Here is a 14,481-nt window from a genome sequence, read left to right on the forward strand (position 1 = left end):
ATATATGTATTCTAACTATATAAATAAAACATAATTTTTGAAATTGGGGCATACTTACACAGCTTACTCTTTTTATCCTTTTATTATCACTTAACAATATTTTAACTCAGTTGATATAGTTTTAATCTTAATTACATATTCCCCTTTCTATTTTATTTATACTGACCTTTTGTTTTTCATGTGATGAATTTACCTCTGAAATCCTTCTCACCAATTCCTTTCAGTCATTTTCATCAGCTAACTTTTGTAAAATACTTTTTTCTCTTTTATGCTATTATCTAACTACTAGTATCTGATGTAATTTTTTTTGCTACATTCCCATGCCAAACACTGCCTCCAGCTTCAGTTTACCTGTTACATTTAACATACTGCTAATTTATATTTAGTGATTTGCATATGCTTTGATTTAACTCAATTTTTCCTTTCATTTCCCCATTCATGGCATACTAGTACCATCTCAAAGTTCTAGAATTTTCCTTTCAATTTGTAATTTCTTTTTCAAATAAATCTTGAAAAAGTACTGATTTGTATCAAAGTAAATTTCTATTTGTTAACACATTCTCGGGCAATTTTTATTACACTTTTCATAGCCAAGGTATACTCAGTTTTCCTTATTCACTGTGTACTTAAACCTTTTTGCTGTACTCATGACAATATTATAACTTGGAAAAATTACTTATTGTCCTCTCACATTGCACCATATAGAGCTTGATATTTATTGTTACACTCACAGATTTGCAATGTGACTTATACAGATTTTAATTAGTAAATGTCCACTGAATGGTACAGGTTTGCTATCAAGCAGTTATTTAGTATAGGAAATTGGATTTTAAATGTACATATTTATGTGTTATAAGTGTAAAAATATAGTCTACATAGAATGTAGAGAAAAAAATGTTATGTTCACTGAGAAAATTTGAGTCAAATATTCAATTCTAAAAGCAGTGAATGTATGAGTGAGAAAATGACCATATTTCCAAAGAAACCCACTTAATCATTCAAATTGGAAGGCATATTTACAAAAGTACTTATGACAGGTGAATTTAACATTATTTAATAAATTAAATATGCAATATGTTAAACATATTTATAGCAATCATTTTTGCTATAATGCATATGGTTCTACACAGAAAAAGAGTTATACATTCATTGAGCTATGATGGAATATATTATTTCACACAGAATTTAGCTTCAGGTAGGAGGATTCTAGGTTGGTTTTTTGAGTGGCCCAGATAATGAAGATTTAAGTTTTTCTCTGGACTCATAGAAGTTCAGTTTCTTTCACTGGGATGTAGAAATCTTTCTTTCATGACTAATTGTCCAGAATTAAGAAATTATGACAATTTCTTTTTAAAAATTAATTAATTTTTTTTCATAATTTTATTGAGAAACAAATAGCAATGAGAGAGTTTCAAATCAAATTGGTAGGACAGTTTCATTAATTAGCACATTGCACACATTTTTCCTAGTGGTTAATTGCTGTACAAGATGCAGACATGATATTCTATTTACAAACACCATTAGAATAAATCCCTCTATTCATTAAGAGAATATAACTATATATCTATCCTAAGCACTTTGAATACACAGATACAAAATGGACGTTCATCTGTATCCTCTTTTTTTTTATTAAGTTCCATTATTTGAAAATTATAGGTGTGTTAACTCAGCAAAATATTCTAAAAGAGCCCAGTAGCCCATAATAGTATTGGGTCTTCCCCTTGACTGGCAATGTCAGAAATTGTTGACCTGAGTCCCCTACAGTTCAACATAACAGCATGGCTTTACTTCTTATATTTTGTTTTTATACTTTTCTGCTGGATGGTTAAGACCAAGGTAAAGCAGGACCTTTGCAACAAGAGTTGTAGCTTTTGGGTCTGATGAGGTCAGTGAAATCCCCACAGGATTTATCCTGAGATCCTGTACCTCAGATTGTAGAAGCTTTGTCAGTGTCAGCCATGTGGATGAGTCACGGCCATTGCTTGGTCAATGTGCTCTCTGTGAAAGCCTGAGAGAATGTTTTCTCTTCATGTGACTCTCCTTAGGCACACTCTACATCATCGATCACTTTCCTCTGTGGCGCTATAATCTCCTTGATCAGAAAATTTGGGACACTACCGAGTTACATGACGTAACAGTACAAGTTCTTATATGTCCTGAGTCTTTTATGACAATATCTAATCACATCATGGATAAGAATTTTCTATTAGCATTCCAGGTAAAATAAAATTTAAATTTAGATGTAACAATGTTTCATATGATTTAATTCCTACATGTTTTGCAAAATATGTTAAATATATAAATAACACATTTCTTATATAATACTGAAGATACAGTGTTTAACATAAACATTATTCATGTAAGAACTAATGTTAAAATATAAATTTACAGAGATGTCATTATGTGATGTATCATGGAAATATGATGCATATTACATTTTGTTAAATTGTTATCGCCAAAAACACATTGTGTTCAATCTTCCTTAAAATTCTCTTCCTCACTGAAAACACTTATTTCAAAGTGCTTAGAGTATGGAAACTGTAATCCAGAAAGGGTCTAAAACGAATTAAAGGCACACAGGAACCATGAAGAAGCTGAAAATGAAGAATAAAATAATTTTACTGCTGGAGAAGAACTAGCTTACCACCGCAGACCAGAGACTGTATAGTTTGGCGAGAGTAGATTGTAGGTGACCTGGTGGGAGCGGAAGCAGTAAATGTAAATTTGCTTCTCCCTTGGGAGACTGAGACATAGCCTGGACTGTGAGATACCTTTGCTGTCAGAAGTGAGGGAGAAATGACACACTTTCCCAAGAGGTCCCCACTAAGAGGCAGTGGGTGATGAATGAACCAGAGGAGCAGGTAGTACACAGTTGTGCAGAAAAGCATCAGTGAGAAGGTGGGAGTGGAATCTTATCTCTTTTTTAAAAAAAATAATTTTATCAAGAGAAAAAGAGCAATGAGATTGTTTCAAAACAGATTACTAGCACAGTTTCAATAATTAATACATTGCATATTGTTACCTTAGTGGTTATTCATTGTACAAGATGTAGACATGATATCCTGCCTATGAACACTATTCGAACAAATCTCTCTTTTCATTGCATTAAGAGAATGCGGCTGTATATCTATACTAATTATTTTGAATATACAGATACAAAATGGTAGTTAATTTGTATCCCTGTTTTTTGTTTAGTTTTGTCAGAGAAGGGCATTCCATTATCACTTAAATATTGTAGGTGCATAAATTCAGCAAAATATTCCAATATAGTCCAGTAGTACATAATAGTAGTGGGTTTCCTGTAGGACTGGCAATGTCAGAAGTTGTTGACTTGAGCCTTTTACAACTCAGCTTATTAATATGGCTTTAATTTTTATACTTCATTTTCATAATTTCCTGTTGAATGATTAATACCAAGATAAAGCAGACCCTTATAACAAGAAATGTAGCTTTTGTATCTGATAAGGTCAGTCAAATCCCCTCAGGATTTAACCTGAAACCCTGTATCACAGTGTGTAGATCCTTTGCCACTTTAAGCCATGTGGATGAATCATGGCCATTGCTTGACAAATTTGCTCTCTGTGAAAGCCTGAGAAAATGTTTTCTCTCCATGTGACTCTCCTTAGGCACACTCCACATCATCAATCACTTTCCTCTGTGGCCCCATAATCTCCTTGATCAGAAAATCTGGGACACTACTGAGTTACATGATGTTATAGTACAGGTTCTCCTACGTCCTGAATCTTCACTGAACTTGAAAGACTAGGGCCAAAATGTTGGCTGTCCTGTAATCCCTTCTTTTTCTCTAATTTTTGGTCTTCAAATTTAGGCTGTTAACCCTCCAGAAGACAAGCTTATTATTGTTACCCTACAACATAGGTAGCTGAGCTTAATATCACTATCTGTCTGAATACCAGCCATTTTAGACATAGCATGGAACAGGTGGAATCACATCTCAAGTGCCTGGACCTGAAACCCTATAGCAGAACATCCTCAGGTTGCTTCATGGCCAATCTTGTGGAGGGGAATGAGTGAAGGGTCACAGTATAAAGCTTGCAGTTTGACAGATGTTTTGGGTGAATTCTGCTGAGAAGTAGAAGCTGGTACTGCCCAGAATCTGTTCTGGTAGCCACAAAATGCTAATAGTAGGCCTAGCAACAGTGGAATAGAAGTAGTCCCCTGCTCTGTGACATATGGGCAAGTAGGCAAATAGCCTTGGCTAGCTATTGGACTAGAGCATGCCCCTTCTCTAGAACCAATGTATGAAAGGAGTCAGTGGTGAGGTCAAGGTCAGCCCCACACCTAGCAACAATCCTACTACAGAGTTGGTGATGTTTCTCAGGAGATTCTATCTTTGATTAGGGAACTAACACAGAACTGGGGTGCCAGACAAATTTTTTAATTTTTTTCTTTCATTTTTAAGATTTGCTTTCATTTTTTAGCAGGGGCGCCTTTTAATTTTTACTGTTTGAGTTTATCTTTTGTTTTTTCTCTGTCTCTCCTCAATTATTTTTTTCATTCTGTAATATTTTCATGTGAGTTTTCTTTATCTCTAGTCTTTCTGGTTTGTCTCAATATTCTTTTGCTTTCTCCTTCAGTTTTTCTCTCTTGTCTACTTCTCTTGTTTTCAAAAGTTAGAGTGATCATCTTATATCCTTAAGCCTTGGTTCTGCTATATTTTTCTTCTGTTATCACTGTGTTTTGTCCTTTGTCCTTTTTTTTGTGTGGAGTGGTACCTCTGTTGTTTAAGAATCTCAAAGTATACTGACCTATTTACTACCCACTCCACTATTTTTTTTTTCTTTGAGGAACCGGGAATTGAACTCAGGCCCTTGTGCTTGCCAGGGAAGTGCTTATTCCACTGAGCCATCTCCCCAGCCCCCACTGTCCTTCTCAAATTCTCATTCTCCACAGGATCAAATCATTCTACCAAGGGAAATTCACTATGTACAAGTTACTTATGTACGTCCAATTCTCTTGTATAACTACAGATCTTGCTCCCATGATTATAGATACCAAATTATCAGTCACTACAGATTGTCAGTTTCTATGCTATGCTTGATGATATTGTTATTATTCATTATACTACCTGATCCAGGATGCCATGCTTACAATCAGTTGTTCACTCTTGTATCACAACCCTGCGATAATCTGGGTCATAACCAACCACATTGTCCAGTGCCCAAGAAATGGCTGCTGATCCAAATAGATACCAACTGCCCATCCCTGATAAGGTGGGAAGGTAGGGTCTTGGCATAGATACAAGGAACATCAGCCAGATATACTTAGAGGAAATCTCAGAGGAATATATTTTTTCTTAAGGAAGCCTTGATACTAAATATATAATAAGAAAATACAACAAAAACTGGAAAAGAAATTAAAGTAAAAAATAGACAATGACAAAAGACAGACACAAAATGTAACCTTAGACTTCCAACCATTCATGACAAATTTCGGGACAAGGAGACAGAGGAAATCAGAACCCACCCATCTATAATTTTTGAATGAAAGAAGCAGAAACTTTTTAAAGAAACCATATATGAGTATATGGAGGAAATCAGAAAAGAAAGAACTTCTCAGGAGAAAAAGAGAGATAATAACTATAATGAAAGACTTAAAAAGTAGATAAGCATAAGAAAGTGCTGGAAACTATGAATGCCCAACATAGATTTGAAATTGGCATCAGTTAAACAGATTCATGAAGTAGAATGAATCATAGATTTAACCAGGAAATTAATGATTCCAGTGATAATTTGCAAAACAGAATGAAAGAAAGCTAATATAGGGTAACAGCCCTAGAAAACAAGATTACAGGCAGGAATCACACAAAGAAAGATCCCTTAAACAGTGAGGGATGATGAAAAAAGTCAACTGCAAAATGATGCAAAGGACAACATAAGACAAATTGAAGTCAATGAAAAAGTAAGATTCAGCACAAAGGACATTGAAAATATGTTCACAGATTGATAGTAGAAAACATTCCTAGCAGAGAAAAAGAATTTGCCATCCAGATAAGTGAGGCATATAAAACTCCAATTAGCTGTGACTGAAATTAATCTATACCAAGTTTTATAATAATCAAGGTTCTAGACATTCAGCATAGAATAGAATACTAAAAGATGCTACAGAAAAAGCAAATTATCTATAAAAGAAAGTCTATCATAATGACAGCAGACATCTCAACACAATTGGTAAGTCACAGAAAACTTGGAGTAAAGTATTTTAAACCCTTAAAAAAAAAACAATTTCCAAATCAGATTGCTATAAGCTGAAAAATTATCTTTCTGAATTAAGGGAGAATTAAGTCAATGAAAATGACAAAAGCTGATGACAATTCCATGACAAAAGCTGAGGAAATTAATAACTTCCAAAACAGCTATACAAAATATTCTGAATGATATTCTTCAAAGAGAGAACAATGATGAAAATTCCAACAATTTGAGGAACAAGCCACTGGACAGGGCAAGAAATTTAGCAAAGGGGAAGGACAGGGGAATCATAAGCAGGAAAGTGATATTACAGTGAAAAGCCAAAACATGTCAGTTATAACCATTAATATAAATAGTCTTAAGTTACCAATCAAAAGAAACACACTGACAGAATGGGTCAATAAACAAGATCAAACAATAAGCTGCATACAAGAAACACATTTAACTCATCAAAACATTAATAGACTGAAAGCCAAAAAATGGAAAACAATGCTCTACATGAAAGGAACCTAGATAAAAAATGGGGGTAATTACTTTATTTATAGATAATTTGAACGTCAAGCAAAAAATATGATATGAGATGAAGAAGTTCACTACATACTTGTTAAGGGAAATTTCTGAGAGGAGATAACAACAATAAACATATATATTCACCAAATAGAGGTATGCCCAGGTATGTCTCACAAATATTAACGAACATGAAAAATCAAATAAGCAGTAATGCAACTACAGTGACAGAACTTAATATTTCACTGTCACAAAAGATAGATCAACCACAAAAAAAAATCAATAAAGAAATATCACAACTGAACCAAATTTGTAAACAAATGGACTTAGTAGAAATCTTCAGAGTTATATTCCACAACATCAGAATTCACATTCTTCTCAGTGCCACATGGAATGTTCTCCAAAATAAACCATACATAGTCCATAAAACACGCCTAAGTAAATTCAAAGAAACTGAAATTATCCCACGTGTATTATTTGATGATAGTACAAAGAAATTGGAACCCAATACAAAGAAAACACAGAATCTCCATAAACACATGGAAATTGAATATTATGCTTTAGAACAACCAGTGAATCATGGGTTGAATTAAAGAAAAAATTAAATAGTATCAAATTTAAATGATGATTCTGATAAAACATATCATAATTTATAAGATACAATAAAAGCAGTCCTAAAAGGGAAATTTATAGCAGTGCATTATCACATCACAAAAACAAAATCAGCTCAAATGAACAACCTAATGTTGAAGCCTAAGGTTATATATACACAAAGACTAAGTCAAGACCAAAACTTATACAAGGGAGTAAATTATAAAGACCAAAGCAAAAATTAATACAGTTGGCACCACATCACTCTTCCAATACTGCTGAGTCCTGGTGACCATTGGGAGCTTTAAAAATTCCAAAATGCAGGAGTAAAAGGTAAAATCAGTCTTCCAGACTTCCCAGAACAAGTCCAGGAGAGGACATAGACGAATATGCAAGTCACACACCTGAAATTTTTGAAACAAAAACAACTAAAGTGAAGAAGGAACTCCATTATGCTGTAAAAGAAATAAGGGACTGGGGAGATAGCTCAGTAGAACAAGCACTTGCCTGGCAAGCACAAAGTCCTGAGTTCAATACAAGTACCCCCCCAAAAAAGGAAATCAGATCAAAAATAATCTCTTAGGTCAAACAACTAATGGCAGCAATCAAGACAGAACTTCTCAGAACATCTGAAGAAGACATAGATTAAAAAATAGAGGAGAATAGGAAAATGATGGAAACATTGAATGAAACAATACAGAAAAGGATTAAAATTCATAAAAACATTCATGCAGTTTTTGGGAAAATTAAGAATTCTATTGAAAGCTGGCAAAACAGGTTGAATCAAACTGAAAGTAGGCTTTCATAACTTGAAGAATCAGATCACCTTCAATGGAAGCCCATCAGAATCATGGCAAATTTCTGAACATGCACCATCAAATCAAGAAGAGTTTGGAGTGAGATATCTCAGGTCCAAAAGGAAAATAACTTCTATACTAAGATTGATATACCCTACAAAACTATGCATCAAATTGTATGGTGAGATAAGAGACATCATTGACAAAGAATAACTGAAGAAATTCATGTCCACCAAACCAACACCACAAAGAGTACAGGCAAATATTCCAGAAATAGACAGAAATAACATTAAGAACAACAACAGAACAAGACTACCACGCAGAGCAAGTAATTAAAAAGAGAGAAAATGTATGGAACCTATTGCAAGAAAATAATATGACAAAGATAAGCCAATGCATATCAGTTATAAACATCAAAGCAACAGGTTTCAATTCACCAATCAAAAAAAAAACAGACTACTAGAGTGCATTAAGGAACAAAATCCACAATATGCTCTATGCAGCAAACATATTTAACTCAAAAGGAGATTCACAGAATGAAAATCAAAAGATGGAAGATAATCTGTGCAACAGAAACCCAACATAAAACAGGCATAGTTATTCTGCTTGCTGAATATATCAACTTCAAACCAAGAATGATTAAAAGAAATAAAGAAGATCACTAAATACTTTTTAGGGGAAAACTGAAAGAGGAAGAGATAACCACAATAAATATATATGCACTGAATTTAGGAGCACCTATTTATATAAGAAAAATTATAACAGACAAGAAAAATCAAATGAGCAATAATACAATTGTAATAAGGGACCTTAACATGTCATAGTCATAAGAGATAGTTAAACTAGGCAAAAAAAATCAGCAAAGAAATAAAAAAACTAAACCAAACTCGTGAAAGAATGAGTTTAGTAGACCTTTACAGAGTGTTTCATCCAGCAATGTCAGAATACATTCTTGTCAGCTGCACACAGGACATTTTCCAAAATAGATCATATACTGGTACATAGAACATGCTTAAGTAAATGCAAAGGAACCAAATTATTACATGCATATTATAAGATAAGCAATCTTATGCTGTACCTCAATCTCCTGGTAAAATGAAGAGCAAGTCAAGACAAAAGCCCAAAGAATAAAGAAATAATAAAGATTAGAGTACAAATTAATTCAATGGAGGTGAAGAAAACAGTACAAAGTGTTACTGAATCAAAAACTTTTTGGTTTTTGAAAGAACACAGAAAATTGATACACCCCTAGGCAACCTTATCAAAAAAAGGAAAGAAAAATTCAATTTCAAGCAACAAGAACTAAGAAAGGTGAAATCATTATAGAGCCTGTAGAAATTCAGAAGATCATCAAAACCTATTACCAAAATTTTTACCCTTGCAAGCTGGAAAACACAGAAGCAATAGATAGTTTCATGTATGCATATGAACAGCCAAAGCTCAGTCAAGAAGATATAAAAATTCTGAATAATCTAATAACAGGAAATGAAATTGAAAACCCTACCACCAAAGAGAAGCTCAGGTCCTGACAGATTCACAGATGAATTCTACAAGAAATTTAGAGAATATTTAATGCCAACTCTTCTCTAATTCTTCAATGAAATTGAAAGGAAAGGAATTCTCCCAAACTCATTCATGGAGGAAAGAATTACTCTGATATAAAAAACAAAAAAGACTTAACCAAAAAAGAAAGTCAAGTCAATATTTCTAATGAATACAGATGCAAAATTTTTCAATAAACAACTAATAATAAGAATGCAGCAAATCATCAAGAAGATTAAACATGATGCCTGAGTATGATGCATCCCAGAAATTCAGGCATGGTTAAATATATACAAGTCCATAAATGTAATACACAACATCTACAGAATCAAAGACAGTAAAACACATGATCATCTTAATAGATGTAGAAAAAGCTCTTGACAAAGTTTAATATTAATTCATGAAAAAATGCTACAGAAAATTGGAATAGATGGTCTTTAGCCTACCCTGAAAAAGCCTTTCATGAGAATTAAACACTCAACACCATACTAAACAAAAACTGAAAGCCTTCACTTTAAAATCAGGAAGAAGACAAGGATGTCCACTGTCTCCATTTCTATTCAATTTTTGACAACATTAGCCAGGATAATTAACAAGAGAGAGAAATAAAAGGAATAATGATTGGAAAGGAAGAAGTAAAATTATCATTATTTGAAAATAGTATGATATTTTACATAGAAGATTCCAATAACTCCATCAAGAGATTTGTAGATTTAATAAGCAAATTTAGAAGTATAGCAGGATACATATCAACTCTCAAAACATGTTACATTTTTGGAAAAAAATAATGAGCCCACTGAAAGAGACTTTGGTATACCACACCTTTCACAATAACATCCAAAAAAAGTGAAAAATTAGGAATCAATGTCACAAAGGAAGTAAAATATTTATACAGTGAAAATTACAGTAGCTTGACAAAAAAGATTGAAGAGAATTTCAGAAAATGGAAAGAAATTCCTTGTTCTTGGATAGGAAGAACCAACATTGTGAAAATGGTCCAACTCCCAAAATTGTTATACAGATTCAGTGCAATCCCATTTGAAATACCATTAGTATTCCACAAAGAGTTAGAGAAAACTTTCCTAAATTCATCTTCAACCAGAAGAGACACAGAATATCAAAAACAATTCAGGACAACAAAGGAAACACAGGAAGCATCACAATCCCTCACCTGAAATTATACTACAGAGCTACTGTGTTAAAATCTTCATGGTACTGGCATGAAAATATACATGAAGATCAATGGAACAGATTAGGAGATCCAGAAAAAATTACACACTCAACCACCTTTTCTTTGACAAAGAAGCCAAACATGTTCATTGTAAGAAACACAGCCTGTTTAATAAATGATGCTTGAAAAACTACCTTTACACATGGCAATGGCTAAAATTAGACCCATATCTGTCACCATTCACTAAACTGCAGTTAAAAGGGATCAAAGATTTAAATATTAAAACAGAAACACTAGGGGCAGGGAGATGGCTCAGTAGAATAAGTGCTTCCCTGGCAAGTGCAAGGGGCTGAGTTCAAACCCCGGTTCTGCAAAACAAAACAAAACAACAACAACAAAAAATCAGAAACACTAAATATCCCAGAGGAGAATGTTCATAGAAATCTTTTTTTTTCTTTCTTTTTTTTTTTTTTTTTTCAGAACCGGGGATTGAACTCAGGCCCTTGCACTTGCCAGGGAAGCGCTTATTCCACTGAGCTATCTCCCCGGCCCCAAAATCTTGAATTCATATTTGTCAGTAGAGATTTCATGAACAAAAAATCAAGCCACACAGGAAATACTTTAAAGAATCAACAACTGGAATCTCATCTTTTAGAAAAGTTTCTGCACATCGAAAGAAATCAAGAGAATAAAAAGAAAATCCACAAACTTCAAAAAAGTTCATAGCCAATTGCCCCTCTGACAAAGTCCATCTATCTAGAACATATAAAGAATTCAACAAATCAGGCCCCGAAAATTGAAAGACCCAGTCCAAAAATGGGCATCTGAGATGCATGTACACTCCTTAAATGAAGAAATACAAATTTCAAATAAATACATAAAAAATGCTCCACAGCACTGGTAAATCAAGAAAGGAAAATAAAAACAAAACTGAGATTTCATCACACTCCAGAAAGAATGGCTATCATAAATGTCAACCAATAACAAATGCTAGAGAGGCTGTGATGGAAAAGGAACCCTTTTCCAATGTTGGTGGGAGTGCGGTTGGATACAACCACCATGGAAAACAGTGTAAAGAGTCCTCAAAAACCTAGGATTGGAGATCACTTTCGAGATAGCTATTTCCCTCCTGTGTATTCTTCCAGAAGAACTGAAAACATACCCCAGTGATTTATGTGCACCCATGTTTATAGCAGTGCAATTTTTCATAGCTAAATCTTAGTAACAACTCAAATTCCCATCAGCTGAGAAATGGATAAAGATGTGATATTTTTCATAATGTGGTATTACTCAGTTTTTAAAAAGGATAAACTTCAGGATTTTATTGGTAAATGGATGCAACTAGAAAACATACTCTTAAGTTAAATAAATCAGACCTGCTTGTGTAAACATCATATTATTTTCCCTAGTGTAAGAACTTGAAAGAGTATATTATCTTGAGGTTCTAATAGATACTGGGAAAAGGGAATGAATCTGTTCAAAATGAAGGAATTACTGAAATGAGAAGGACAGGAGACGGATGTAAGTAGGATGGTTTGGATAATTGTAGTGTGGACTTCTGCAGGTCTATGAGAAGGAACATTTAATGTTTAATTTTCTGTCTTGTGTTTTCGTTTTTTTCCCTTTTACTTTCTTCTTAATTTCTTATATCTTTTTCTTTCTTTTTTCCCCTAATTTTGCATGCATATACCTGATAATCTAAACAATTAATTTGAAGATGACATTATGCAATACAACAAATACTGTAGAGTTTGTATTATTTTGTTAGTGAAATTCTGAATCATTTCTAATTTTTTTCTGCTTACTAATATTTTGTATTCTTTTTAAAAGTAAAAAAGAAAGAAAACCATTGAACAAAATTAATGAATTGAATATTTGTTTTTTTTAAATACTGAGTAACATTAATAAACATTTAGCCAACCTTCTGAAAGAAAATCCTAGTTGATCTTGTGCAAGTTGAGATCATGATTACCTACTTTAGAAACATAATAAGATGAAAAACAGAGGAAATGGACATAATCCTAGAAACATATGAATTATGAAAATTGAATTAAGAAGGCATACAAACTTATTAGCAGTCAATGTAATTAAAAATGTACCAACAAATAAAAGTGCAAGCCCTAATGATTTTGCTGTGGAATTCTACAAGAAATTTAGAGATCTAATACCACTACACTTCAATTGCTTTAATAAAGTTGAAATGAAAAGTAATACTCCCAAATTCATTCCTGGAAGCAAGTATTGCCTTGGTATCAAAAACAGACAAGAACTGAGCCACAAAAAGAGCTATAGGCCAATCTTTCTAATGAATATAGACTAAGTAACACTCAATAAGATACTGGCAAACAGATTCCATTGATCATCAAGATTACACATCCTGACAAAGTAGGATTCATTCCGGGGATGTAGGAATTGTTCAACATATGCAAATCAATGAATGTAATGTACCAGATCAACAGAGCCAAAAAAAATTGCATGAATATCCCAATAGACACAAAAAGTATTCAACAGGTCCAACACCTATTCATGATTAAGAAAAAGAACCTTACAGAAGATCAGAATACGTGGTATTTATCTCAATCTGATAAAAGCTATCTGTAACAAATCTATGGTCAAAATCATACAATCTAGTAAAAAACCAAAATTTTCAATTTACAATCAGGAAAATGACAGGATGCCCATCATCTACATTTAAATGCAATGTAATTCTGGAGACATCAGCCAGAGCAATTAGATGAGAGAAATAAATAAAAGAAAAAATATAGGAAAGGAAGAAGTTAAATTAGCATTATTTGCAGATGACATGATACTCTACGTGGAATATCCTAAAATTTCACCAAAAAACTTCTAGATTTAATAACCGAATTCAGACACATTGCTGGATATGAAAACAGCCCTTAAAAGTCAGTACTATTCTTGTAGAAATGAACAAATTCACTGTGAGAGAGATTAGGGCAACAAAGTCTTTCATAATAGCATCAAAGAAAGTAATACTTAAGCATTAATATAAAATAAACAAATGATATCAAAATTGAAAAGCATAGTACTCTAAAAAAGGAGATTATGATAGCTCAGTGGACTAAAGCAGAGTGCAGTGACTGAGATTTGATGCCCAGTGTGCCATTTCAGCCCCGCCCTGGGGGTGTGCTGATTTGGCCACTGAAACTGGAACTGGATCTGGTGGCGCACTCCTTTAATCCCAGTGCTTGGGAGACTGAAAACAGGAGAATCACTATGAGTCTGATCCATGTAGTAAGATCCTGGAGACCCTGGAGACCCTGTTCTAAATACGGAGAAGAGGAAAAGATGAAAGAGAACATAAGAAAATTGAAAGGTATCACTTGCTCTTGGGCAGGAAAAAGAACCCAGTAAAAATGACCGTACTCCCAAACATGTTATACAGATTTTACACAATCTAATAAAAATATCATTAGCATACCTCGCAGAGTTAGAGAACATATTCCTAAAATTCACTAGTTTCATGCAGACGTGTATTATAGTCCCTTTCATTATAAGTTCAAATTTAATGGATAAATTCAACCTCCCTCCCCTCAAAAAAAAAATCCAAAAAGTCAATTTGATATGCATGGAAATTTCTAAAGTAATATCTGCAATGCACAAAATATTTATAGAAAATATATGTTGTTTCTGCCGAGTTCCGGGA

This window comes from Octodon degus, unplaced genomic scaffold (genome assembly GCF_000260255.1).
Source record: "Octodon degus isolate 3935 unplaced genomic scaffold, OctDeg1.0 scaffold00146, whole genome shotgun sequence".
In the NCBI taxonomy this organism is placed as follows: domain Eukaryota; kingdom Metazoa; phylum Chordata; class Mammalia; order Rodentia; family Octodontidae; genus Octodon; species Octodon degus.